Raw genomic sequence first — 20358 nt, forward strand, 5'->3', positions numbered from 1 at the left:
CTATTTGTCCCCCCCAAAATATGGACTATTTGTCTCCCAAAAATATATAGACTATTGGTCTCTCCAATACCTATAAGAGAAAGCCTAAACTCCTTGATATTGTCTCCAAAGTCAACTGTGACCTGGCCTTTTGAGCCACATTCTGAGCTTTCCCCCATTATAACTTGAAAGAAGACATTCTGTCCTTTCTCTTTCTCCATCCCTCTCCCTTTCTCTCCCTCCCTTCCTCCCTCATTTTCATCTGTCATACTTTCCCTCAATATTCATATATATTCTTTATCTCTACTGGCAGTATTCTGCCCTATTTTTGGTTCTTGGCTAATTCCTATTCACCTGTCATATTTCAGTTTAAAGTATATTCTCTCTGAAAAGTTCCCCTGATCCCCCAATACTAACTTAGTGCTTCTTTAACATTGTGGTTTTCCTATTAAACTTTCATAACACTGCTTTTGTTATTGTATGTTAAATTGTCTCCGTGTAGGCAAAGATTGTGTCCAAGTTGCTCACTGTTTCATTACCCAACACAGTTTCTGATACACACTCATATATTTAATTATATTAAGATTTGACACTTGTTTTGTGCTTATTGTGTGCCTGTGAGTCCCCTAAATACATTATGTGAATTAACTCATTTAATCTCACAAGGCATTGTCATAGTCACTGGTATTATCCCCATTTAGAGAAAGGCAAACTAAGGCACAGAGAGGCTAAGTAATGTGTACAAAAGCTGGTAAGTGACACAATCAGGATTCAAGTCTAGACATTCTGGTTCCACAGACCATGCTTTTATTGTTGGTTAACCAAAGAATGAGAATAAGCTGAGGTACAGGAGCTTGGATGAAACTTAGAGAGGTCAAATTCATTTCCCTATCTCGCATAGCTAGGAAGTGCTGGAGCTAAGGATTCACTCTGCATCTTCTCACTCCAAATTTTATGCATTTAGTGACTGTTCTTGTCTGCCCCTTATTTTTAATTGTTTTAAAAGCAAATGTATTTTGCTCTCTGTGGACACAGTTTTAATAAGCCTGTTTAAATATTCATAATTCAAATGCAAATTCCCCTGCTGCAGCCTTCTGTGATTCACAGACTTCAGTAAGTGGCCTCTGCCCTTGGTGATGAGGACCCGGTGAACTGACTGGCCCCACGTTTATCCTACTTCCTGAATGATCAGACGCTCAGAACAGACTGCTGAGCCAGGAGGTTAGAATACTCTGTCATTGCTTCCAAAATATTAATTGGATAGTAATATTTTTGCTCTATAGGCAGCTGGTTCATAACCTCTCTGGGAAAGTGCAAAATGGTGATAAAAAGTGTCTCAATTCTGGGAGAAATAATAGTGTTTCAGAATGTCTCAGGAGTTAACTGAGATGGCCATGTTTTTTCTTAATTCTCCCAAATTCACATTAACTGAGCATCCTTAAACTATGCAGTAAGATATTTAAACCGAAAACTGATTATCTGGCATTTCTCAGTGTTCTGTATCCCTATCAAAATCAAATGCTGAAGTTTTGGGGTATATTTTTATCAAAACTTTCCTTAACTACCTGAAGTTTGCAAACAAATTTTATATGCTCAGTGCTTAAATTAATTAAATTAAAATAATTCTGAATAAATGCTCCTTTAATGAATGAATCCACAAATTAGTTCTTTTAAGGTTTCATTTTACCCTATTTTAAGCAGAGATTGATAAATATTTGGTTTGGAGCATAAAGTTTTCCACTATGGTTCCTACATGTGTTTGCATGGCATATCAGGAGAAAGCATGATGCTCTTTATGAAATACCATAAAATTCAAAATATATTCAAAATGTAGGTGTATCAAGAACACACATTTTTTGATCCTCCCACATTGTTGGCTACTCCTCATTGCTCTTCTTGGCTAGTTCCTTCCTCTCTATTCCACCTACCTTCCATTATGGGAGTGTCCCTATTACTGTCTCCTTCTCTTCTTTCATCTTGTACCATGGTTTAAACATCCTGTACATATCGATGACTTGCAAATTTTTGTCTTCAGCCCTGACCTGTCCAAGTAGAACAAATTCATTCATTTAACTTACTGAAAACTCTTCTAGTCTTCACGATATCAGTAAGTGACCATTACTGAGGCCACAATCCTAGGACTAGCATTGCCAATAAAACATAGGACAGTAAGTATTCTGTAAGTGCACAGATGGTAGTTTTGGCAGGAGTGTTGCACACAGGGAAGGCAAATCCATATGCAGAATAAGTGCCTATTCCAGTAAGAGCAGAGCACTGTCCTTTTCGTGATGGGAGAGATCCAATATAATCAACCTGCCATGCGGTCACTTTGGTCTTTTCATGCTTCTGAATCAACAGGCAAAGCAGGGGGTTCCTGTGCTGGCTAGGGTGATAGATCCTGATTAGCAAGTGTAAATTGGGCTGCCACTACACAGAGGATCTAAGAAGACTGTCTGGAATACAGGAGATCCCTTCGGGTATCTCTTATTATTACCCAGTCCTGTGACTAAAGTCAACTGGAAACTACAACAACCCAAATCAGGAAGGATTGCTAACAGCTCAGACTCTGCAGGAACGAATATTTGGATCACTCTACCAGGCAAAGAACCATGACTATCTGAGGTTCTTACTGAGGACAAAGGTGATGTGGAATGGAGAGTAGAAGAAGGTAGTTATGAATACCAGCTATGACCACATGATCTGTTGTAGAAATGAGGACCTTAGTTTTAAATATTGCTTACTTTATTATTTAAGGTGTTTGTACATACATTAGATAAATATTTTTATTTTCTCCCAACTCTTATTCCCACATCATCTTAAATAAGATGTATTAATGATATTTAATATTACAACATTTTAAGTAATAGGCTATCAAAAGAGAAGAGTGAACATCCCCATGTTTACCCTTCTGGGGAAAAGTAAACATGTTTTTGGTTGTAGGTAGGATAGTTTTATCAGTAAGTATAACATTGTAATTGTTTTTTTGTTTTGTTTTGTTTTGTTTTGTTTTTGGAGATTGAGTATGTTTTAAAAAGATGTGTATGGATGCCAGGTTGATAAGGGGTATAAAGTGATGATCTTTTTGGTATGTTGATTTGACTAGTCAAAATCGACTAATCACTAATTCAGCCAAAGCACTAATCTTATGTTGCCATGAAGGTATTTTTTAGATGTGATTGAAGTCCTTAATTAGTTGACCTGAAGTAAGTGAGATTACCTTCAATAAGTTGTTTTCTAGGTATTATAATTTTAGTGGGCCTGACACAATTGTTTGAAAGGGCTTAAAAGCGTATCTGAGGTTTCTCTGGGGGAAGAAATACTGCCTGTTGTGTAGAGCTTTTGCTCTTGCCAAAGGTGTCAACCTCCCCATCCCGATGGCCAGTCCTATGAAAGTCATACTCTCCTAGCCAGCCCCCACAATTGTGTAAGCCAATTCCTGGAAATATATTTCTTAATATAAATTTTCCACTGATTTTCCTCTGGTTGAACCCTGACTGATAGACTAAATCTGACAACCCTACATTGAAGTCAGCTTGAATTCTGTCTTTTCATCGTCTACCCCTTCATAGAATGCATCTGTAAGTCTTGTGTTTGCTATCTTCAAAATATACAATAATTTCTATCATGAATCAACATCTCTACCAATAATAATTTGGTCTAAACCAAGCCAGTCTTCTATTTAAAATTATTGAATGACTTCTCACTTCCCTTTGAGTAAAATGTAGACTTTTTACTACAGAGTTATGGATGTAGACCAAATTTTTTATCTCAGGACCAAATTTTACATTCTTAAAAATTGAGAAATGTGAAGAACTTTTGTTTATTTGGAATGTATCTATCCATATTTACTGTATTAGACGTTGAAATGGAGAAATTTTTAAAGTTGCTGTTAATTTATTTAAAATAACATCTTGTTAGCATACCATCTTTGCTTACGTTAACTATTTTCAAATAACTAATGAGAAAAGTAGTATTGTTTTAAAATTGCAAATCTTTTTAATGTCTGACTTAATAGACACTTGGGGTCTTTTATCTGCTTCTATATTTAGCATATTACAATATATTGCTTTTTTTCAAGTATGTGAAGAAAGCCTGACTTTACTCAGTATGCAGTTAGGAAAGAGAACAATATTTTAATAGCCTGTTTGATAAGCATGTACCAAAACTTGACAGGTGTTAGTTTTTTAAAGTTGCAATATGGAATCTGAAACTATATGAATTAACATTAAAATCCACTACTTTGTCTTTTAGTTTAATATTTTACCATTTAATGATTTTATAACATTTTTACCTTGGTCTGTGGGAAAATATTGGTTCACTGAGTTAGACAAAACTTCCAAAGCTTGACATGTTTCAGATAGAATAACAATGATATTCATTTAATGTATCTACAGATCTCATAAGACAGCTATTAGGCTCTCAATGGTAGATGTAAGTTTTGTAAAATTTCAATTTTGTTTTAAAAGTTTACATTTTATTATTTACAACAAATACTGTCAATTGTTTCCCATTAAGTGACAGGCTCACTTGGTCCACTTTCAAGAAAATGTCGGCCAAGTACCCAAGTCTGAATAATTATTTGTCAGTTCTTTCAAGTAAAAATAGTGTTCTATGAAAAAAACGTGGCTAGTTTGATTAGCAACTCAAATAACTACCACAAGTGCTTGTCCTTGTGATAACCATTATACTTTGCTATAGAACAGAAGCACTTCATATAAACTTCCCATCTTATCACAACAAAAGATAAAATTAAGAATTTTTATAGCTCTCTCAAGGACATTCTTAAGTGAAACTGGCTTTTATTTCTTTGTAAGCACATGGTGATAAACAGTGTTCAGTGGCATTGTATTGATTTCTGCTAAGGTGTATCAGTTTAACTCACATCGCTTTTGGTCTATCAGTGTCAATCTCAACACAGTAAAACAGGTCAAGAATATATTAGTATCATCATGACAATTTTGACGTTGTATACCCCTGAAAGGGTCTCAGAGATCCCTTTTCTCGACAGAAGGACAAAAACCACACTTTGAGAACCTGTTATAAGCAATGGATCCTCATTGTTCCCACCCCTACCCCGCCTTAACTTGAATTCCATGGAAAATCCAGCCATTTAGAAATCATAACAGGCAGATGTCATGATGATCCCTTTAATCTACAAAAATCTGGATGCCTAAAGATTGTCTCCCCTTTACTGAGCATAGATAAATAATGTGTTCTTCCATGGAATACTTTCTGTACATTTCATCTGCATGGCTGCACTGGGTTGGATCATGTATTAGTCAGAGTTCCCAAAGAAACAATCAATATGATGTGTGCACATGAATAAAGGGAGAGTGGTGTATTAAGGGATTGATTTACATGATTATGGAGGCTGGCTAGTCCAAAATCCGCAGGATGAGCCAGCAAAGAAGATCTGATGTTGCAACTCAAATCTCCGACCTCTACTCCCTGCTGGCAGAATTTTCTCTTGCTCAGTGGAGGTCAGTCTCTGTTCTAGTAAAGACTTAGACTCATTGAGTGAGTCCCTCCCACATTGGAGAGGGCAGTCTGCTTTACTCCAAGTCTATTGATTTATTTATGACAACCTCATCCAAAAACTCTCATAGAAGCATCCAGAATAATCTTTGACCACATATCTGAGCACCATCGCCCAGCCAGGTAGACATATACATCACAGACAGTACCCACAAAAATTCATTTCTTTGTCAGGACCTCAGAATGGGGTGAAAGTTGGGAATAAGCCCATTGAAGATGTAATTAGTTAATATGAAATCATACTGGAGTAGAGTGGCCTTTTAATACAATGTAATGTGCGTGCTCATAAGAGAAGCTGCATACAGACAGAGACACACAGGGAGAATGCCATTTGGTGATGGAGGCAAAGATTGGTGTCTGCAAGCCAAGAAAAGCCAGGGATTGCCAGTAACACAAGAAGCCAAGTGAATGGCACAGAACAGACTGTCCTCCAGAGCCTTTGGAGAGAGCACGGCCCTGCCCATTCCTTGATTTTAGACTTGTAGCCTCCAGAACAGGGGGAGAGAATACATTTCTGTTGTTTTAAGTCCCCCAATTTGTAGTAATTTGTTATGACAGCCCTGGAAAATGAGTAGAATTCTGTATTACTATGTGGCTTAAAGTGTGTAAAAGTAGAAACAGAAATCTCCTCTTGGGTAAGAATAGAGAAATAGTTGCGCTTTCTCTCAAAATGATGGGGAAAGCAAGGACAAGACCCCTGACTCGGCTCTACTGAGTGACCTGATGTGTGGAAAGAGAGAGACAAAGCTAGGGATTGAGCAAAGTGCCTGGCAGAAAAGAGAGGACAGTGGTGATATTGAACAGAGTCAGCTGGAGACATCTGCAAAATGAAAGATGCCAATCAAGGGCACAGGGTGGAAGGGTCAGAAAGGTTTCAGTCATTTTCTTCTTTGATACGGGTATCTATCCTGGAGAGCTTTTCAGAACGATATCTAAAAGTCACTTAGAGGACCCCAGCTTTGCCTTCTGCAAAATTAGGAGTAAGAAAGAAACGAGAAGAGGAGAGCCAGAGGGGTTGAGGGAAGAGACAGGCCTGCTGTCTCTCTAGAAGGGAAAAGAAATTGTCAGATCGCTGCTGGTAAATAAGATGTTACAGCAAAGCTTGAAAAGCCGGGTTCTTTCTCCTTTGTAGAGGCTCTACCTGCATAACATGTAGGGGCTCAGTGACAGACACATTAAAACACCATTAAACTGTGAAATAGAACACAGTGTGAAAATAGATTTAACCTTCACAGCGTATCGATCTCTACCCCGCGCCGTGCCCAAGTTTTTGGACAACTGTTTTATAATAGGTTTTACTTCTTTTCCTGTTGCTATTCTGACTTCCTCAGAGGAGGGTGTTATTTCTAAAAGCTGCTGACAGCTGAGAGAAGCAGGCTTGCTTCTCAGGGAGTGCCTGGCCTTGGAATGTTCCTGCCAGCTGCTCCATAAACAGAAATCAGTTTTGTGAAAGTGAGGAATGAGTTTGTGGTGGCCACTGGGATGACAGATACTCAAGGATGAGGAGAACGTTGCCAGTTTCTCAGGGAGTGGGAAGGAGAGAAGGTTAGGTCCATACAGCTCCAGATGATGGCAGTCATCTGGTGTCTATGACTCTTACAACTTCATTTAGGCACCTAAGGTTGGGGAGATATTGCTCTGTTATAGAATGGCTCTTGCATTTTATTTTATCTTCAAAGTGTACATACACATGCAATCAGAAGTCTTTTCATAATAAGCAACAAGAGTTTCAGTTTCCTAAAAATGATCACAAAAGGATAACTCTCCAAATAATTTTCGGAAGGAGTTTTTAACCCACATTGAGCAGACTCACAAAAAGTAACATAAAACTAAATTATTTACTTTTCATGGAAACATCCTTATTTAATTCTACAATGGCTTAAAGAATGGTGCAAATTGGAAGATATATTTGTATATCAGGAAAAAAAATAATGAGGCTAAGAATCCCTGATATGTGGAACTTAACACTATTTTCTTTGGCTCATTTTATTTTAAAAATGAACACCTAAGAAACAGCCCCTTCCTAAACTGTGGCAGAGTCAGAGAAAATTTATAATGAAGAGAGCAGTGGATGGTAAAGCAACCAATAGACCAAGGAACTTGCAAAGTTCCTTGAAAGTCCTTGAAGGACTTGTAGGCCTTGAAAAGTCAATGAGGTCAATACTTCAAGTTCATTGTCAAAGGTGGGGCAAGTGCTCCTGATGGTGCTCGGATTTGAACTCACAGCATTGTTTTCCCAATCATATTTCTTATAGTTCATCGTGTTAGAGAGTCAAATACATCTGATAAAATCAAATACCACTTTTATAGAAAACTTAGTAAAAGAAGATAAAAATTCTTTTTTAACATGATAATAAATATATTCCAGTCTAGTAACTGCATCATGCTTAGTGATAAAAAATTAAATTTTAAACCTAAAGGTTTATATTTATATTATGTTATATTTTTATAAAATATATATCATACATAAAGTATAAAATTTATATATTTATATTATATTTATATCATATTTAAATTATAATGAAAATATTAATTACTGATGAAATAAAATACAATTAAACAATAGCTTTAATAATGAAAGGGATAAAGGAAAATGGTCTTTTTAGTCATATGATTGCCTACCTAGAAAATTCAGTAAGATCTGATTAAAATAACTTACTTAAGTATATATGCTGATTGAAAACTATATGTAAAATACCAGTAACTCCCTGTATTATATATACTTCTAAAATAGAAAAAGAAAACATCCCTCTCTTTCCAAACTATTGTACCCAGTTGCAACCAAAAACATAAAATAAGTGGGAATAGTCCTTACAGGAAGTATGTAGAACCTATGTAAATAAAATATAAAGTATTGTTATATCATGACACATGTTAAGAGAGTTAATGTTGTGAAGATAGCGAGTTGTCCCAAAATAATTTATGAATGTAATGAAGTCCCAGTGGGATATTTTTAGAGCATGAAAAAAAAATTCCTGAAGTGTATGTAGAAGAGTAAGCTGATTTAGATAGTTGAGACTTTTTAAAATCAAAATTGATAGTAGACAACGTGACCAGCCAGATAGTAGCCATTAATGAAGGAAATACTTGAGAACTTATATTGTACACCCTGCTTATAGCAGAGGTCGAGGTGAATAGACACAGATCCTCCCCTCAGGGAGCTTACAATCCAGCAGAAGAGAAGGATATTAAAGAGTAATAACAAACATAAATAATTACCAATGATAATAAGTGTTTTCTAATAAGCTACAGGTTATGGAGAAGCATTGTCTGGTAATCTGAGTTATCTGCCCCAATTAGAGGACACCACACACATTGATGCCACACAAATGTCACTGGACCTGTGTGCCACACACCAGCACCCATTTGCTTAGGGGAGTGACCTTCAAACTGGAATCAGGATAGGAAGGGTAACACAGTTCCCAGTAGAAGAGAAATAGGTGTGAAGGCCCCTAGGAAGATCCACGAAGATCTTGCCACAGTCAAGAAACAAAGGAGCCTAGTATGGACAAAGGATAGATGCCAGAGAGAGATGTAGGGTGAGAAGAGAGAGACATGCATGAAGTGGCCACAGGCAGATCTTGCAAAATTGAATTGATTTTATCTAAGTACAGGGAAATTTTCCTATAAGTTCTGAGCAGGGAAGTAACATAAACTAATGGTTCCAGTTAATTTTTTTATTGTGTGAATAATTGTTTGGAATGAATTAAGAATGAACATAGGGAGATTAAATATGAGCTATGCAGTACTGTGATTAACCAGGCTAGGGACACTGGAAATTAAAAGTGGAAGGATTTGAGAAATATTTTAAAGGTAGAATTCATGAGACTCGGTGGTTGAGTGAGTAGGAAGTCAGAAGACCTATATAAAGGTAATATAATTTAAATAGTTTTCCATGGGTATAAGAAAAGGCAGACTGTTCATGCCATAAACATACACACCAAAAATCCAGGAATAGGTCCATATATGTTTTTATTGGCAATTTAAAATAGTGAGAAAGAACAGATTACCCATGAAACATCTATAATGGATACATTAATTTAATCAGGTAATAGGCTCAATATTTTGAGTGGTGAGAGAGAAAACAATAAGGTCAATACCTTTCCCACAACTTACAGATAAAAATAAAGCGTTAAAAGTACTAGAAGATGATCACTTTGGGAGACCAAGGTGGGTGAATCACAAGGTCAGGAGATCGAGACCATCCTGGCCAACATGGTGAAGCCCTGTCTGTACTAAAATACAAAAAATTAGCCAGGTTTGGTGGTGCGCGCTTGTAGTCCCAGCTAATTGGGAGGTTGAGGCAGGGGAATAGCTTGAAAACAGGAGGCGGAGGTTGCAGTGAGATGAGATCGCACCACTGCACTCCAGCCTGGCAACAGAGCAAGACTCCATCTCAAAAAAAAAAAAAAAAAAGTACTAGAAGGTGATATAGGTTGATATTCTTTCTTTGCTGTTGGACCTTAGAAACAGACACAATACAAAATACTTCCAGCTCATGGCTCAGTATTGTTCATTGGTCAGTATAACATGCCCTTTAGTCTTTGCATTTGATTTTCTCCCTAGCATTACTACTACTCTACCTTTCTGACTTTGTACCCTGCAACCCCGACAAGCACCTATGATAATGTTCTTAATAATATTACTACTTAGGGTTAATGAAAAGTTTACAGGTAAATACATGGGGGTGCCCTTTGTAGAATACATAGCATTTTGTAATATTAAGTTCATTATTAAGTTATTCCATCAGAGAATATAGCATATCTCTTCATTTAATCAAGTCTTCCTTTATGTACTGTGTAATTGTTTTAAGATTCCCTCCATAAATACTTGTGCGTTCCTTGTTAGGTTAAACTCCAGTGACTTTACAGCTTTTACTGTTATTTCAAAGGAATCTTATTTTCTATTTGCTTTTCTGAATGCCCAGTACAGAAGAATGATATTGATTTTTAAATTTTATTTTGAATACTGAGTTTTTAAAAATAATCTTGGAGTAGGGAGTGTTTTTAAAGCATAATGCCAAAAGCAGAATGCCTAAGAAAAACATTTGTCTGTTTTCCTGTCGAAGGCAAAAGACAAATGACAATCTGGGCAACAATATTTGCTACCTATATGACAGAAAAGGAGGTAGTATCCCAAATATATAAAAAGTTATTACAAAACAAAAAATTGTCAAATATGGGCAAAGACCATAAAGACAAAATTAGAAGAAATAGAAATATCCTGCCAACAAGAATAAATATTTGATACTACATGTAAATCAAAGACCTGTAAATTAGAAGAAAGTATTTCTTTGCAGTATAAAATACGAGAGGGGATTTCTATTGTAGTGATAGAAGCCCAACATCATGTAAATATGCAGAAAGGAAAGTTATTGGATCAGTTAATTGGGATATCTCTGGATAGTTCTTGCTTCAGTCCCAGGTCGGTCCAGGAACTCACATCTCAGTTTTTGTCTCTCTTGGATTTTATTTTTCATGCTGATTTTGTCCACTTGGCAGACAAGATAGCTGACAGCCAGTAGCTTCTTCCAGCCTAACAAACTGAGATAAAATCTAACAGCTCTTTATAATCTCTGTGTATGAAACCTAGGAAAGACTTCTCTTGTTGGGGCACTTGCTTATACTGACCCAACAACTGTAGCTAAGAGTTTGATACATTAGGATAGCTGAGCCTAGATCATGCAACTAACCTTGTGGCTGGGTTGGGCCCTTTGCTTGACAATCTCACTGGACCCATGGAGTTGAGGAAGGAGGGCTGCTTTTTTTTCCAGAGTAATGTGTACACAAACAATTTTATATTCCCAGTCATTTGGAACAACCAACCAGTTCGCATTATCAGTAGAAATAAACAGGAACATTGCACAGGTAGAAGAAAGAATGAAGGGGTCGTATTTTTCAATTCATCAAAATTTTAAGAACTGTGAATCATTATGGGCAAACAAAATCAATAAACTGTTTGACTGGGAGAAGGTCCCATCTGAAGTTAAAGAGTTTCCAAGGATATACTTGGTCTCCTTGTAATTTTCTTTTGGGCCCTAGTGGCAGCAAGACCTCATTACACTGAAAGTGACCTCCCAAACCACTACAGGGTACTTGTGAGCTAAAGTGGCTTGCTTTCAACATTATATATTCTAGTCCTTGGAGAAAAAGGGGGCTTACAATTCCAACTTAAGGGACAAAAGCAAGCACGGGAGAAGGCTGAGACGGGGACAGGAAAGAGACAGTTGATCTAAAGTATAAAAATAGATCTCTCAGTGAACAGTGTGCTCTGTGCTGAAGGTTAGGTACAAATACAATCTCAAGCATGGGAGAGGCACACTAACTTATTTTTTCTCCCAGCTAAATTGATAGGTTGGCAGGTTTTGAGGCCTGTGGCCTTTAGAAATCCCTCTGCAGAGCTCGAAGTCTTAATACAAGCTGGAGAGGCAATAAACAGAATGAAGGTCATTTATAGCTTCTACTATGAAGGGAAAATGTTTTGTTTTATGAAAAACACAAAATGCAGAGAAAATTGAGCCTACAAGGGGATGATGGGAAGACTGCAGCGAAAAAAAATAATGAAATTCTATATTCTCATAGAACTTTACAGAAAATTTGAATTCTTTTTGACAACAATCTGCCATCTTCCAGATTTAAATGCCTTTAAATGATAAATGGCACTTTTGAAGTTCTGCATGGAGAAGCGAGGCCAGTACAGGGTTTAGGGAAGTTGTTCTGGCTATAGAGTTATATGCCTCCTTCTCTGGATTTATAGAGATCTAAGTAGGAGAAGGGGTGAGAAACTGGTTGGACTCTGCCCAGTCACAAAAGGAGAGGAGCCCTAGGTCCAACTTCCTTTTACTTGTTTACCCCGTATTTGGGGTTCTATGAAGAGTGTCATTATTACCTTAATTCCAAGTCATTTAATACTATTAATAAATGTCAGATATGATTACAAAGTATTAGATACTGTTTTCAATTTTCCTATGTTAAAGATAGTGAAATGGCCTTTGCAAAGATTATGACAGAGAAATCTAATATGGCGCGTTCCATCTTGCTTCTAGCCTCACAAGCTAGCTATCTTCACACATTCCTGGGCATAGGCCAACCTTACCATGAGAGAAATTTAGTTTATAGTTTATATAAACTATATAGTTTATATTAACTAAATTTAGTTTATAGTTTATATAAATTTAGTTTATAGTTTATTTAGTTTATAGCTTAACATAAACTACTTAGGCAAGGATAATAGTCCCTCCCTAAAACTAACTTTTTCCTTCCTCAGGGATGGAAAATTAATAAAACCACAAAATTAGGATTATGGGAGTGGCTTGAATTATGATAAAATGTAGGCATAGTTTCTATAATCCCTTACTGCTCAGGAGCCATGTGGCCAGAGGTCATGAGATTTGTGACTTTCCCAAATGCTTCTGTAGATAACATCAATATCATAGAACTTAAGATTGGTCTTTTAGGTTTTTTCGAGACTTTTTCATTCTGGCAATTGACTGGCCTCACCTGGACTCTGAACTCATGACTCAAGGGGTCCTGTGGCCCCACCCAGAGGCAGACAGCTCAGGAAGACCGTTTTCCACACCCCTATGATTGTATCCCCAACCAATTAGCAGCACTCATTTAGTTCCCTGCCAACGAAACTATCCTTGAAAAACCCTAACCTCCCTCCAAGACTTCAGGGAAATTGATTTGAGTAACACCTTTATCTTTTACCAGGCTAGCCTTGTGTTAATTAAACTGTTTCTTTACTGCAATACCACAGTCTCAGTGAATAGGTTTTGTCTATTCAGTGTGCAGGAATAGCCCATCAGGCAACTACAGCAGAACTACGTTGTACTTCCTGTTTGTTTTCATCATATTTAGAAACAACACGTGGCACATAGTGGCCTCTCATAAATTTTGACTGAATAACCAACCAAATGAACAAATGGATATAAATGAAGGAAATACATCTAGGCAATGCTCACTTTTTGGAGTGCTTCTTTCCATTTAACATACTTATTGTATGTCCATGTGCAAGGCCTTTGAGTCAGATCTTAGGCAACATTTAGAGATGAGAATGCCACAGTTCAAGAAGGGATGAAATGGTCATGCACATTCTTCTGATAGAGTGGAGAAGGTTACAACTGTTAGAGCAGAGTAAGTAGTTAGGCAGACATGAGCAGGGCAGGAAAGCCCCCCCCCACCCCCACGGCCCCCCTCCAGGAATGTCAGGCGACCCTCAGGTGATGGTCATGCAGTTGTTAAACTTTCTCTCTAAAACAATGATTGGTTGCAGCTGGCACCAGGGAAATGCAGTCTCCAAATAAACACCTGAAGCTGGTGATCGGCAGCTTCCCGACAAGATCTCAGGAGTTGTGTGAAGGTGCAAGCATGTTCACTAAGGGGCAAAATGGCAGAGTTTAACAGGCATATAACCTTCCTCTAGGAACCCTCAACTGGTAAGGGAAAATGCCTCAAATGAGCATGTGTATGATTTCAGTCAACACACTATGCATGTGGCCCCTCCAAAATGGTGGCAGGTCACTGCACAAGTGGACAGTCCACCCCGAGGGAAGAATCAGGGGAGAAGTAATGCACCCCATAAGTAAGCAAACATATAAAACACCAAGTCAAAGTCAAACAGTGCATTTGATCTCTCACGTCGCCCGATTGGCCCTCTTCCAAGGGTGCTTTACTTCCTTTCACCCCGCTGTAAAGATTTTTAATACTCTCACTCCTGCTCTAAAACTTGCTTTGGTCTCTCACTCTTCCTTATGTCCCTTGGACAAATTCTTTCCTCTGAGGAGGCAAGATTTAAGTTGCTGCAAACTTGTACAGGTTCAGCACCATTGCTAACACAACCAACATCAGAATGGAACTAAGGTATATACAAACTTAAAAGCAAGAAAAGTTATGCATAGTCATGGGGATCAAAAACTGTTTCTTGGCTGGGAGCAGTGGCTCCCGCCTGTAATCCCAGCACTTAGGGAGGCCCAGGCGGGTGGATCACAAGGTCAGGATTTCGAGACCAGCCTGGCCAAAATGGTGAAACCTCGTCTCTACTAAAAATACAAGAACTAGCCAGGCATGGTGTGCACCTATAATCCCAGCTACTCAGGAGGCTGAGGCAGAAGAATCCCTAGAACGCGGGAGGTGGAGGTTGCAGTGAGCCGAGATCAGCCACTGCACTCCATCATGGGCAATAGAGCAAGACTCTGCCCCCCAAAAAAAAAAATTTAAAAAAATAGCCTGTAATCCCAGCTCTTTGGGAGGCTGAGGCAGGCAGATCACAAGGTCAGGAGATTGAGACAATCCTGGGTAACATGGTGAAACCCCATCTCTACTAAAAATAAAAAAAATTAGCTGGGCATGGTAGTGGGTGCTTGTAATCCCAGTTACTCAGGAGGCTGAGGCAGGAGAATGGGATGAACCCAGGAGGCAGAGCTTGCAGTGAGCTGAGATCGCACCACTGCACTCCAGCCTGGGCAACAGGGCGAGACTCCATCTCAAAAAAATAAATAAAAAGAAAAATAACTTTCTTAAACAGATGCGACATGGAAAAGCACTGAAAAATGGAGACAATTTGACACTGGGAGAAAAAGGTCAAGGCAAGTGTATGTACTTAGGATTGAAGAGTAGTGGAATGTGACTGAAATCCAAATTTCTGAGACAGTAGTGATACATAGGACTGGAAAGCTAGGTTGGGGCCAGATACTTACCATGTAGTTGAGGGAAATCAAAATATTTTACCCCAAAATATATTTTATTTGACACATTTGGAAATGGCTGCCGCAGAGCCAGCAGACCGAAGTGGGGAAAATTTACATCCATAAAGAATCATCATTAATGCAACCAGGACTTTCCTTTCTCAGCATTTCTTGGTGTAGGAGAGATTTACTGAGTCTGATACCTTTAAAGGTCTGATAAGAGACATTTGCTGCCTATACCTTCTGTTCTCTTGGAGGACTGCTACCAATGAGGCTTCGTCTACATAACAAGACCACCTTAGCTAGACAGGCCTCTTCCTTTCTCCCTCTCATAACCTGTCTTGCCACTAAACCTGAATTACCAGCACAACCTGTTTGGGGCCATGCTCTGAGCCCACATTCTTTCTATAACCTCAAGATGGTATATAAGCTTCTATGCCTTATTGTCTTCATTCTGAAGGCTCCTGTGTATACACATTAAAAAAATTTGTGTCACCTATTAATCTGCCTTTTGCGAATTGAGTTTTCAGTGAAACTTCAGAGGTCCAAGGGCTGTAGCCCCTACCAAGTTCAAGATGCTCCACTTACTGGAAAAGAAAGTTGGTCACATATTATTATTACTGGTATAGTGCTCTGTTTCTAATACTGGATGGTAAGTTTTTTGAAGGCATTGACTCTATCTGGTTTCTGCCTGCCAGGAATATATATGTGTGTGTCTCCTATTAGGAAGGGTCCTTTGCCATGGGCTACTACTCAAGAAGCTGCTATGAAGGAAGTGATGCTAGAGGTGACCCTGATGACCTACCTTCAGTGCCCCCATCAACTCACCACCTCATGCAGAAGGAAGTAGGCAAGCATTCTCAGTCCCACTCCCTCACTTTCTCTTTGAAGTAGGCGTTTTTCTCTGCACCTCTTTGCCCTGAGTCTTACAGCAGCAGGTTATGCTCCCTGAAGGTGAGGCTTGTGGTAGTCAACACTCACTGTGCCTGGCTGAATAAGTCTCATCCCACAGTTGAGTATTAGGAAGCCCACTTGTCCTTATTTTTCAATAGCAGTAACAAAGATGTATTTTCATCCCCATTAGTTTGAATTTACCTCCTGGTTGTTTCTGAACTCAGGTCAACAAGGAATTATTCTGGCCTTTTAAAATCCCATCAAACCCTAAGAGTAGGCATTCAGTAAGTGTATGTTGAATGAAAGAATGAATGGGTGATTTAATTATCAAACTCATGGGGGCAAGAAACACCAACATTGCCCTCCTATCACTTACTGCTTTGTGACAGCCCAGCTGTGACTGGGTACACCTGATAATGGGATCTTACAATGTGGTCATTTTGTGTCAGCATTAGTAGATCACTTTCTCCTGCCTGTTTTTGGAATAATTAATATTCTTTTCTGCTTTTCGGAAAAATCTATTTCTCAATGCTTAGAAATGTTTCTATTCCCTCTTACTCTTTGGACACAATGTCTCTTTCCCTACCATCACTATTTCTTGTAGCTGTGGCCTCACTAGTTTCTAGTCTTTATTTCTGCATCCAGGAATGTTAATAATCCTTGAATTTGGGAGTATTGGTCATCTTATGTCATGCAGCTCCTTCTGCATGGGGATACATCTCTTAGGATATGATGCTTGTAGACTCCAAACTTAGTATGTGTTTTTCTTCTTCTTTCGCATATCCCTCACCAGATTGTTTACACAGTTGATTGAAGAACAAAAGGATTTTTAAATTTGAGTTTGATTTAGATTTTGTTTCATTTTAGAATACACTGATACCTCTAGAAACCAGGTACTATAATTTTTTCATGAGCATGCCAACTGAAGCAAGAAGTCCACCTGCAGTTCAAAGCTAGCATTTCAATATTCACATAGCTTTGGGAAATGGTCACCACTAGTTCCAAAGTATCTTTGAAAATGATAAAACCTAGAGATCACTGGGACTAAATGAAGTTGCAGTTTGGGGATACAACTGAAAAAGTAGATGGGATTGAACATTCAGCTCCCACAGACCTCTGGACAGAAGTGTCTGAGCATCACTATAGAATTAGAAAAAAAGAAGAGGGTAGTAGAGCCCACTGAAAATGGAAAAACAATTAAAAATATATTGAAAGTAGAAAGAAAAAGAGAAATCAGTCCTAATTAATTCTGGTGCCCTCCTCAACCCCAGCCTCTTTGTAATCCTACTGGGAACATCTTTATTGATCTGGGGGTCCTACAGCATGCTTCTGATGCTTATCTCAGCATAAAAACAGACTCTTGTGATGAGCAGTGATTTAATTATATGACAATCACCGTTAACAATGCATGGCGAATACCAAAAAAATATGCAGAGCAAGACTGGCATTGATAAATGCAAAGAGGTAGCATTGACTTTCAGTAAAGTTTCTGCTTAAACCTCTACTGCTACTTCTGTCATAGAAAAAAATAGTATTCAGTTACTTGAAATGTCTGAGAACTGACCATTGCTTCACATTCAGCTAATAATAAGGAAGTTTACAGTTTGAAGTGTCAATATTTAATAGATTATTAGAACCCATTTCTAGAACCTGAGAAATGTACCTAGCATTAAGCTTTTCAACCAAAATTGTGAGACATTTACAAAGCAAAATGGTAACATCTTTACAAAGAGACCTTCACTTGTCTTAGGTGTTCAAGACTCACTCCATGCTTATGTCAAGGTTAGTATTGGAAAATTACGGAGTAAACTTGTGGAAATTGGATATACTCTCCCAATAAGAGCCTTTCAAAATAAAACCTCAAGTGCCTTCATACATGTTATTATGCCTAGGCTTTTATATATGACAAAGTACATTTTTAAGTTTAGACATATGGAAAACAATAAAATAAGTTCCTATCTTTATCACTAGACTAAGTTGGATAAATCAAAGTTAATCACTAATTTAGAAAGATGATGTTAGGATGTTAATTAACACAGATTGCTTAAAAACATTTGAGAAGGTAAATATGTGAATAGGGGCTACAACTTGTGCTTGAGTCTCTTAAATATGGTTAATTGAACATGGTAGGATGGCCCTTCTGTTATGGGGGACCGATAAAAATGAAAGGATGACACAAGAGAGAATAAATCCATGTGAATTAAGGGAGTGGAAGAAAGTGAAGGAAGAATCATCCTACACAAGAGCTATAGAGAAGTGCATGGATTAATGGAACATGGTAGTGTCCCAGGAGGGGTGGTGCCAAATTAGAGATCACACCGGAAGAGTAGAAAATGGAGCTGCTTTGTCCTTGCCAATCTTCAAAAAGCTCAGCTTGTAGTTGGCAGCATGAGAACAGGGAGAGTCACAGTTTTTACGGAGGCACATAGACAGTATGGTCTCAGTACAAAAAACCAGAAGACTTTTCTTTCAAGAACATCAGTGAAATACCTGAAGAAAGTCAAGGCAGAGTATGTAATTGTCAAGGGCACCAGGCCAGACTGGCTGCATTCAGGGGTCAGCTCTGTTACTTACCAACTGTGTGACCTTGGGCAATTTCCTTAACCATCTGTGCCTCAGTTTCCTCATCTGCAAAATGGGAAATAATCACATTACCTCACATATTTGTTTTGGGGACTAAATAATTATTTAGCTTCAGTGAGGTATAATTAAAACGTAAATACTATATATATATATTCAAGATATACAATGTGATGTTTTGATATACATTGTGAAGTGATCCCCACAATTAGGTTAATTAACATATCCATAATTTCACACAGTTGCCTTTCCTGGATGTGTGTTGAGGCTACTTAAAATCTATTTTCTTAACAAATTTCAAGTTTACAATCTATTTGTAGCAACTGTAGTCAGCATGCTGTACATTAGGTCTCCAGAAGGTATTCCTTTTATAAGTGAAAGTTTGTTCCCTTTCACCAACATATCCTCCACTCCCACCAACTCCACCACACACAACCTTGGTAACTATCATTCTACTCTGTTTCTATGAATTTGAGTTTTTTAGAGTCTACATATAAGTGAGATCATACAATATTTATCTTTGCATGTCTGGCTTATTTTACTTTGCATAAAGTCCTCCAGGTTTATCTATGTTATTGCAAGTGACAGAATTTTCTTATTTTCTAAGGCTGACTAATATTCAATTACGTGTGTGTGTGTGTGTGTGTATAACAGTTTATCCATTTATCTGTCAAGAAACACGTTGTTTCCATATCTTGGCTATTATGAAGAATGTGTCAGTGAACAAGAGAGGGCAGATATCTCTTCAACAAACATTTCATTTCCTTTGGATATATACTCACATGTAGGATTCCTAGATTACATGGTGGTTATATTTGTAATTTCTTGAAACCTCCATACTGGTCTCCATAATGGTTGTACCAGTTTATATACCCACCAACAATGTATAAGGTTGCTCCACATCCTTATCAACATTTGGTATCTTTTGACTTCTTGCTAACAGTCATTCTAGCAGGTGTCAGGTGTTATCTCATTGTGGTTTTGATTTGCATTTCCCAGATGATTATTGATGTTAAGTACTTTTTTATATACTTCATGGCCATTTGCTTGTCTTCTGTGGAAAAAATGTCTATTCAGGTTCTGTTTTCATTTTTAAATCAGATTACTTGCATTTCTTTGCGACTCATACAATTGAATTGTATGAATTCCTCATATATTTTGAATATTAACTTATTATCAGATATAAGGTTAACAAATATTTTCTCCCATTCTGTGGATTACCTTTTCTTTTCGTTGATTGTTTCCTTTTCTGTGTAGAAACTTTTTAGTTTGTTGTAGTTTAATTATGTTTATTTAATTATAATTAATTTTGCTTAATTTAGCTTGTTTGATTTTAAGTTGTTTAATCCTACTTTTAGTTGCCTGTGTTTTTGGTGTCTTAGCCAAAATTCATTGCCAAGTTCAGTGTCATGGGGCTTCCCCTGATGTTGTCTTTGAGACATTTTACAGTTTTAGGTCTTACGTTTAAATCTTTAATTCATTTTAAGTTGATGTTTGTGTATGGCATAAGATAATGATTCAATGTCATTGTTTTGCATGCAGATGGCCAGTTTTCCTAGCTCCTTTGATTAAAGAGACTATCATTTCCCATTGTGTATACCCAGTGAATTCTTCCTCAGAGACTAGTTGATCACATGTGTAGGTTTATATATGGGCTTTCTATTATGTTCCATTGGTCCACGTGT

The sequence above is a fragment of the Mandrillus leucophaeus genome, unplaced genomic scaffold (assembly GCF_000951045.1).
Source record: "Mandrillus leucophaeus isolate KB7577 unplaced genomic scaffold, Mleu.le_1.0 Scaffold91, whole genome shotgun sequence".
Taxonomy (NCBI): Eukaryota; Metazoa; Chordata; class Mammalia; order Primates; family Cercopithecidae; genus Mandrillus; species Mandrillus leucophaeus.